General features: G+C 38.3%; 1 protein-coding gene across 3 annotated transcripts in view; it reads right to left on the reverse strand.

The window, feature by feature from the left end:
* Positions 1-8,555, reverse strand: part of NAA15 (N-alpha-acetyltransferase 15, NatA auxiliary subunit) — a 98,183-nt gene that overhangs the window by 81,243 nt on the left and 8,385 nt on the right. The gene's annotated exons all lie outside the window — the stretch shown is intronic.

The raw sequence follows: 8,555 nt of genomic DNA on the forward strand, positions 1-8,555 counted from the left end.
ATTTATTTTTTACTAAGATGAGGTTTCACCATGTTGGCCAGGCTGGTCTCGAACTCCTGACCTCTAGTGATCCGCCCACCTCGACCTCCCAAAGTGCTAGGATTACAGGCGAGAGCCACCACGCCCGGCACAGATATAGTCTTACCAGAAAGCAGAATTGAGTGTAACAATCACCATCTGCTTTCTGAATACTATACTCTTGTTAATGTATCATAAAATGTGCCAGATTTTAATTTCATTTATTTTGTAGCATGAAATTATGTCACTTGAAGAAAGAACATTAAAGGGGCATTTCAAATTTCTGCTTAATATGAGTAGAAATCTGCAAAACAAGGATTATACACATGATTGACAGCTATAAAACAAAACTTCATAATTAGTTCCATGACAAATACTTCCAAGGGAGACTGAAGAGAGAACAATAGGGTGGTTATGGGGACACAGAAACAGGAGTATAATCAATTATCCAATTATATAAAACATGAATTGCAAATTATTTTAAAGCAAACAAATATTTTCAGGTATAACACATAAAAAACATGGATTAAGTCCCTAGAGGTTAACGGCCATCCTCTAATTTCTAAACACTCCATAAATCCTCATAATAACCATACAGGCTCAAAATGCACATCGTCAATAGCAGAAAGAAAAAAAAATACACGCCAAGAAAGACAGCAAATAAAATCATCCATGGCTAACCCCACAGCATTATAAGGAGATGAAACAACTAAAAACTCTAATTCACATTTTAAGAACATAAACATCCAAGACCAGAAACTTCAATGGGAACCGTCCAGAAGAGCAACACAGCAGAGTCTTAGTGGTAACTGAATTACATGTAATATGACCTAGGATTTACCCTCAGAAGAGGGACCCATCTGAGAGAAAGTAATGACAGTCCATCTGAGACATGATAAAGCAATGGCTACTGGGAAGTCAAAAAGAATACACTTAGAAAGTATGTAAGATCAAAGGCGACAGTTTTAGCAAGGCACAGTTTCTGGGAGAGAGGAGGAGGTGTCATTTGGAGGGTTGATGATAAAGGGAAAAAAGGAAGTGACCAGAGGATAAATGGCCTACTAAAACAAAATAGAACTATGGTGGGGGAGGAGGGTGTTAATTTATGTTTAAAACTACATTTCACAGTGGCAAAAAATCAGAGTGCTCTTTAACTAAGAGTCTGGGAAGGTCACCCCAACCCAATCACAAAATAAGACAAAATAAGATAACAATATTGTTGGTCCAGTAAAATCCAACACAAACAACCTGAACAGAAAAAAGGACTCAGCATTCATACCAAATTACTTATAAGGAATAAAAAGTAAAAAACTTGGGCACGGCCAGGTGCAGTGGCTCACGCCTGTAATTCCACCACTTTGGGAGGCTGAGGTGGGCGGATCACAAAGTCAAGAGTTTGAGAACAGCCTGGCCAACAGGATGAAACCCCATCTCCACTAAAAATACAAAAATTAGCCAGGTGTGGCGGTGAGCACCTGTAGTCTCAGCTACTTGGGAGGCTGAGACAGGAGAATCGCTTGAACCAGGGAGGCAGAGGTTGCAGTGAGCCAAGACCGTGCCACTGCACTACAGCCTGGGCGACAGAGCAAGACTCCATCTTAAAAAAAAAAAACTTTGGCAAATGGAAATACACCAAAAACCCTAGCCATATAGAGGAAAGATGTAATACAATACTCCATCACAAATGCAGTAATTAATTAACAAATGCAGACATAAAAGAACACCTCAAATAAAAAACTCAAAATTTTAAACAGAGTAGACAAATAACAGGAACTTGCAAAATACAAACAAACTGAACCTAAATTACAGAAGATGCCCTAGAGAGAACAGATATGCCCTAAAGAGATAGAAAACAAGAATACTCTTATGTAAATGAAAAAGAAAAGTGAAAAGAATCAAAGAAAAGTCATACATATAGAAGAAAGAGGACAGGTGTGGTGGCTCACACCTGTAATCCCAGAACTTTGGGAGACCAAGGCAGGCGGATCACTTGAAGTCTGGAGTTCAAGACCAGCCTGACCAACATGGTGAAGCCCTGTCTCTACTAAAAATACAAAAATTAACCAAGCATGGTGGCACGTGCTTGTAATCCCAGTTACTTGGGAGACTGAGGCAGGAGAACCGCTTGAAACTAGGAGCTGGAGGTTGTAGTGAGCTGAGATTGCACCACACCACTCCAACCTGGGAGACAGAGCAAGACTCCCTCTCAAAAAAAAAAAAAAAAAAAAGAAGAGAGGCAAATAAGATCCAACTGTCAAAGATCTGAAGAATGAAACAGAACAAAACGACCAATGCTCAAAGCTGTAATCAAGAAAGTTTCTTTGATGTTTAAAAACCAAGTCATACACTAAGAAATCAGGTTGACATCAGCAACACAAGCAAGATAAAAGCAGGATAATATTTTCAAGAAACTTAAGAAGATGTGAATCAAATATTTTATATCTAGCCAAGCTGTCCTTCAAATATCAAGGATACAGGAAACAATTTAAACATGTAAAAATTTAAGAAATTGTTCCACAAGCATCCCTGAGGAAGCTACTAGATGATGAGCTTTATCCAACCAAAAAGTGATTGAGAACTTCAAGAAAAGATCCGATCACAAGGTCAGGAGTTCGAGACAAGCCTGGTCGACATGGTGAAACCCCATCTCCCCTAAAAATACCAAAAAAAAAAAAAAATTAGCCAGACATGTTAGCGGGCACCTGTAGTTATAACTATTCAGGAGGTTGAGGCAGGAGAATCGCTTGAACCCAGGAGGTGGAGGTTGCAGTGAGCTGAGGTTGCACCATTGCACTCCACAGCCTGGGTGACAGAGTGAGACTGTCTCAAAAGAAAAAAAAAAAAAAATTAAACTCAATCTGGACTAAAAAAAAAAAAAAAATCTAATGATATTGTAGTACTAAATTTAAAACAAAGGTATTGATGAGGAAGAATAGTATGTAAAATGGCATACTCTCACAAAGTAAATATTACTTCAAAAAAATCACAGGAAAAGAGACAGAAAAAAAAAAAAACCTGGAATACGAGCTCACACATAAGAAAAAGAAACTAAATGGCTCTAATTTAAAGCTGATAAACCAAACAGAAGAAACCTAAATATTTTTTTAAAAGACTAAGAGGATTTTTTAAAGGTATAATATAAAGGTAACTAACAAAAATATACTCTCTTAAGTAAAAAAAAATTAAGCAAATAAAAACATCAAACAGAATACAAGACCCAGAATAAGTATAACATAATTCAAAGATGAGATCATTCAGTGGAAAAGCTAGTTTAAAATAGACTACATCTACGAAAGAGCAAGCACTAATAATACATGTGCTTTACCATTTGCTGTGCACTTATATACATATCTCACTACCTAATCTGTGAAGTAGAGTTTAGAGAAATATTCCTTTTCTCTTTTACTCAGATTTGCCAACTGAGTTTTGTTTTTTTAATGATGTCTCACTCTGTCACTCAGGCTGGAGTGAAATGGCATGAACACTGTTCTCTGAAGCCTGGACCTCCCAGGCTCAAGCAATCCCCCACCTCAGCCTCCCGAGTAGCTGGTATTACACGTGCGCACCACTACGCCTGCCTAATTTTTGTATTTTTGTACAGATGTGGTTTCACCATGTTGCCCGGGCTGGCCTAAAACTCCTGGGCTCAAAAGACCCTACCACTTCTGCCTCCCAAAGTACAGAGATTACAGGTGTGAGCCATCATGCCTGGCCTATTTCCTGGGTTTTAAAACGTTACTTAGTCTCCCCACAGAAATCTTTAGGATAAATTAGCCTCTATCGAAATCGTCCCTAAACCGGGTGAGGTGGCTCATGCTTGTAATACCAGCACTTTGGGAGGCTGTGGTCAAGAGATCAAGATCATCCTGGCCAACATGGTGAAACCCCATCTCTACTAAAAATATAAAAATTAGCTGGGCATGTTGGTGCTCACCTGTAGTCCCAGCTATTTGGGAGGCGGAGGCAGGATAATCGCTTAAACCTGGGAGGTAGAGGTCTCAGTGAGCCTGATTATGCCACTGCACTCCAGCCTGGCGACAAAGGGAGACTCCATCTCAAAAACAAAACAAAATAAAGCTTCCCTAACAAAGAAGCAGTTGGAAGATGCTTAAGTCTTCTTGGTTTTCATTTAGTTGTAGTGACAATCTGAGACCCCAAAGAATGTGGCACTATCTGAGGTGCCAGATGCAAGATCAGGGCTCTTAGTAAACACCCATACTCCAGAGTTAAGAACTACTCAAACACAGGCTATATAATCTCTACAACTCTAAGTTAAATCACGTATAGTCAAATTCTGTTATAATGCTTGCTTTCAAAACACACATTGGCTCCAAAACAACTTACGCATTTTGAGTATTTTAAATTTCATGTTTGCTTCTGTGAATTTCATCTGTTAGAAACTCTAGATGAACACAGAAAACAGCATCCAGAAAAAACAAGTCTCATAGGCATGGACAGCAGCACCTAGACACACACCTCAAACATCTACCACTACCTCAGTTCACCTTGTATGTTGTGAGCCACAATGAACCACACCCATCCACATATGATGTTACAACTTTCCATCAGATTTCAGATAACCTACTTTCCCCATTTCACAATAATTCACAAACTGCAATCCTTCAGACACCTACTTCTGCAAGCAAGCACTATCTTTTCCAAGGTAAAGTACAATATTTACATTATAGTATTAATGTATTTGTTAACCATTTAACATATGTAAAACGCTACTACCATTTTTATTATTATCTTTGTTTTCAATCTGCCACTAATAATGTTTTTGAATGTTGTGGCCAACCTCATTTTTCCCAGAAGCCTTGTGGTTTTTATTGCATGACTTTGCAAAGTGCAGGGACTTTTAGGAACCTGTATGTTCGGAACAAGAGAATTACCTGCATGCATAGCATTTAGAAACATACTGTAACAATGTAGTCATTAAGTATTGGCTATACTTATAATCTCCTGAAGGGAATATCTCAAAGTTTGTATCAGCAAACATGTAAAAAGTCTAGCATAAAATCTGGCTCAAAATAGATACTAAATATATACTGTTTTGCTTCATGTTCCCCTTCTTAAAAATTCTGAGGTGGTTCTCAAGCATTGATAATTAAAGGTAATCTTGGACTATCCAATTACTTCTCTCTGAAAAATAGAGGGTACAATTTTAAGTGTAAGCCATTTTAGTGTGAGAGAAAAAACAGTTTTTGAATTGGAACAGCAAGCAACTGTAAAAGCAGACAACCAACCAAGGCTAGGCTTTTTTTCCCCCAGGTCTATTATTTTTAAAAGCAAACTTTCACTTCTTGTTTTACGTAATCAGATAAAACAACTCTTATAGATGCCACTCAGGAATGTTTACACAATCTCTTCTGTTATAAAATCAAATGGACTTTTTAAGATTAAAAATATTACTGGCTTCAAATAATATTATTTCCCCAAGGGGTTTTAGTAGAAATTTCATATGATTTCAATTGAAGATTTGTTCATATTATACTAACCAAAGAAAACTGCAGTGTAGTAGAGCCCATCAGATAACAAAAACATCTACCTCTCCATCATTTATTTCTTAACCTGCAATTTTTATTTTACTTTTTTTTTTTTTCAGACAAGGTCTCATTCTGTCACACAGGCTGGAGTATAGTGGCATGATCATAGCTCATTGCAGCCTTGAACTCCTAGGCTCAAGAGGTCCTCCACCTCAGCCTCCCAAGTAGCTGGAACTACAGGTTTGCACCACCACCACACACCCAGCTAACTTTTTTATATTTTACAGAGACAGATCCTTGGTATGTTGCCCAGAACAGTCTTGAACTCCTGGCTTCAAGAGTTCTTCCACATTGGCCTCCCAAAGCAATGGGATTACAAGCTATTTTACTTCTAAATAACAAGGAAAGAAAAGATTGCTTTAACTAAATTAAAAGTGTAAGGGATTATTTTAATGCCATATTAAGTCATGAACAATCTAATTTCCTACCTTACCTAGAAGGAAAAAAATCCATGCAACAAGTTGGACTAGTGTTCTTAAAGTTACAACTTTAATACAAGTTTGTACAGCATGTATCGTAAAACAGCTTAGATTTTAAGCCTACAGCTGACATTTCAGGGAAATTTCCAAAAGTCAAGAATACAACCACAGCATAAAATTTCCTCCACATCCTAATATTTACACTGAGAACTATCACTGAATTTAAGTCTCTCCACTAACCCTTCTTACTATCAGAATTGGCAACTGACATTCTTTTCAAAACCATTTTTCACTAAGAATCTTAAGTTTGTCTCAACAGGATATTGCCTGTAAATAGAGAGCAAAGTTGTATTTAGATACGAATGCTGATTGCTAGCTAAGCTCACTGTTAAATGACTTGCTCTCTCTTCCACATCAGCTTCCCAGCATACCAAGAATTAAACTTGATTTTTAAATTTTCTGATAAACACAAAACAACTCTACATTACAATTATTTACCTTCTAATTTTTTTTAAAAGAGACAGAATCTCCCTATGGTGCCCAGGCTGGAGTGCAGTTGCAATTCACAGGCGCAATTATCACACACTACAGCCTTTAACTCCTGGGCTCAATCAATCTTGCTTGCCTCAGCCTCCCGAGTAGCTGGCATGCAACCCTGCGCCCAGCTCTTCTAACATTTTATATTTTACACTTTATAAGTGGAGTTCTTAATATCATATATAGCAGTCATCAACCCTGACTTTGTTTCAGAATCAGTTGTAAAGCTTTATGAAATGACATATGACTGAGCCGTATTACCTGATGATTCTAATTCAGCAGCAGACTCCTCACAACAAACTCATTTAATCCTGATACCATTTCTCCTCCAATGCCAAAACCAAAGAAACAATAATAAAATTTTCCTATTATGCTTTTGTGATGAGAGAAAGGGTATGTAAACAAATACTATGGCTCATTCATAAATTACACTTCAAAGTCTTACCAGATAATACAGGCTCTGCCCAATATCCTACAATTATTTCATGTAATAATGTACTCTGTAATGCCAAAGACCGGCTTAACTCCCCTCTCCAAAAATATATGCACGCACACAATCCAAAAATCTTTCTCTCTTGCCTTGTAACCGCTATTCTCACACTCACTTCACATAACAAATATTTAATTAAACATCTACTATGGGACATCATTTTAACCAATGTGAACACAGCCATTAACAGAAGTCCTTATCTTCACAAGACTTACATTTTAATTGTGGAAAATACCCGATAAATATACAAGTAAATGTCAGATGGTGATAAATGAGAATAAAGTAAGAAATAAGAAAATAAGATTAAGAAGGACCAACTGCTAGCCAAGGAACATCTCAAAATAACATTTAAAGGACACCTGTTTAAGCCAGGTGTGGTGGCATGAGCCTGTAGTCCCAGCTACCCAGAAGGCTAAGGTGGAAGAATCGCTTGAACCCAGGAAGCAAAGGTTGCAGTGAGCCAAGATCACACGACTGCACTCCAGCCCTCCAGCCTGGGCAACAGAGTAAGACCCTGTCTCAAAAAAAAAAAAAATTTTTTTTTATTAGGCCATGCGAGGTGGCTCACGCCTGTAATCCCAACATTTTGGGAGGCCAAGGCAGGAGGATCACCTAAGGTCTAGAGTTTGAGACCAGCCTGGCCAACATGGTGAAACCCTGTCTCTACTAAAAATACAAAAATTAGCCAGCATGGTGGTGTGCACCTGGAATCCCAGGTACTCAGGACACTGAGGTAGGAGAATCGCTTAAACCCAGGAGGTGGACGTTGCAGTAAACTAAAATTGTGCCACTGCATACCAGGCTGGGTGACAGAGCGAGACCCTGCCTCAAAAAATACAAAAATAAAATTAAAAGTAAAAATAAAAATATTCGGGGGAGAAAATTCTGAATAGTGCTTTGTACATGATCCTTTATATGACTTAGCTTTTTGTGTCCAAAAATGCTTTTATGAAGAAAGAAGATATATTTGAATCAAAATGCTCTGTCACAACTGCATTGTCAGAAGCAGAAATATTAAAGTATATAAGACTGCACACTAAGGAGAGTGATCCCTTCAGTTGAGGCCAGCTGGACAGTATCTCTCCAGTCCTCCAATCACACCGAACACCACCATGCCTGCCTCTCTGGAAACTGTCCTTTAACCAGTGCTTGAAAGCAGTAGTTTGGATGGCAATTCTATTATCAAATAACTAGTCTGAGCTCCAATAATGACCCAGTGCTGCAAGGCTTTAACACACCTAAAAAATGGAACATTAAATTCAGTTCCCTTTTAAGCTTTAGTCTTGCTTTTCTGAAAACACAGTATTGTCCATCTACTACTATTGAAAACTGAACTGTGGTTACTCTGCACAAGTATTTTTAACCCACACTCTTGACGCAAAAGAATCATTTTTAAAGACATTTCAGGGGCCCGGCGTGGCGGCTCAAGCCTGTAATCCCAGCACTTTGGGAGGCCGAGGCGGGTGGATCACGAGGTCAAGAGATCGAGATCATCCTGGTCAACATGGTGAAACCCCATCTCTACTAAAAATACAAAACATTAGC

The sequence above is a fragment of the Cebus imitator genome, unplaced genomic scaffold, assembly GCF_001604975.1.
Source record: "Cebus imitator isolate Cc_AM_T3 unplaced genomic scaffold, Cebus_imitator-1.0 Scaffold303, whole genome shotgun sequence".
Lineage (NCBI taxonomy): Eukaryota > Metazoa > Chordata > Mammalia > Primates > Cebidae > Cebus > Cebus imitator.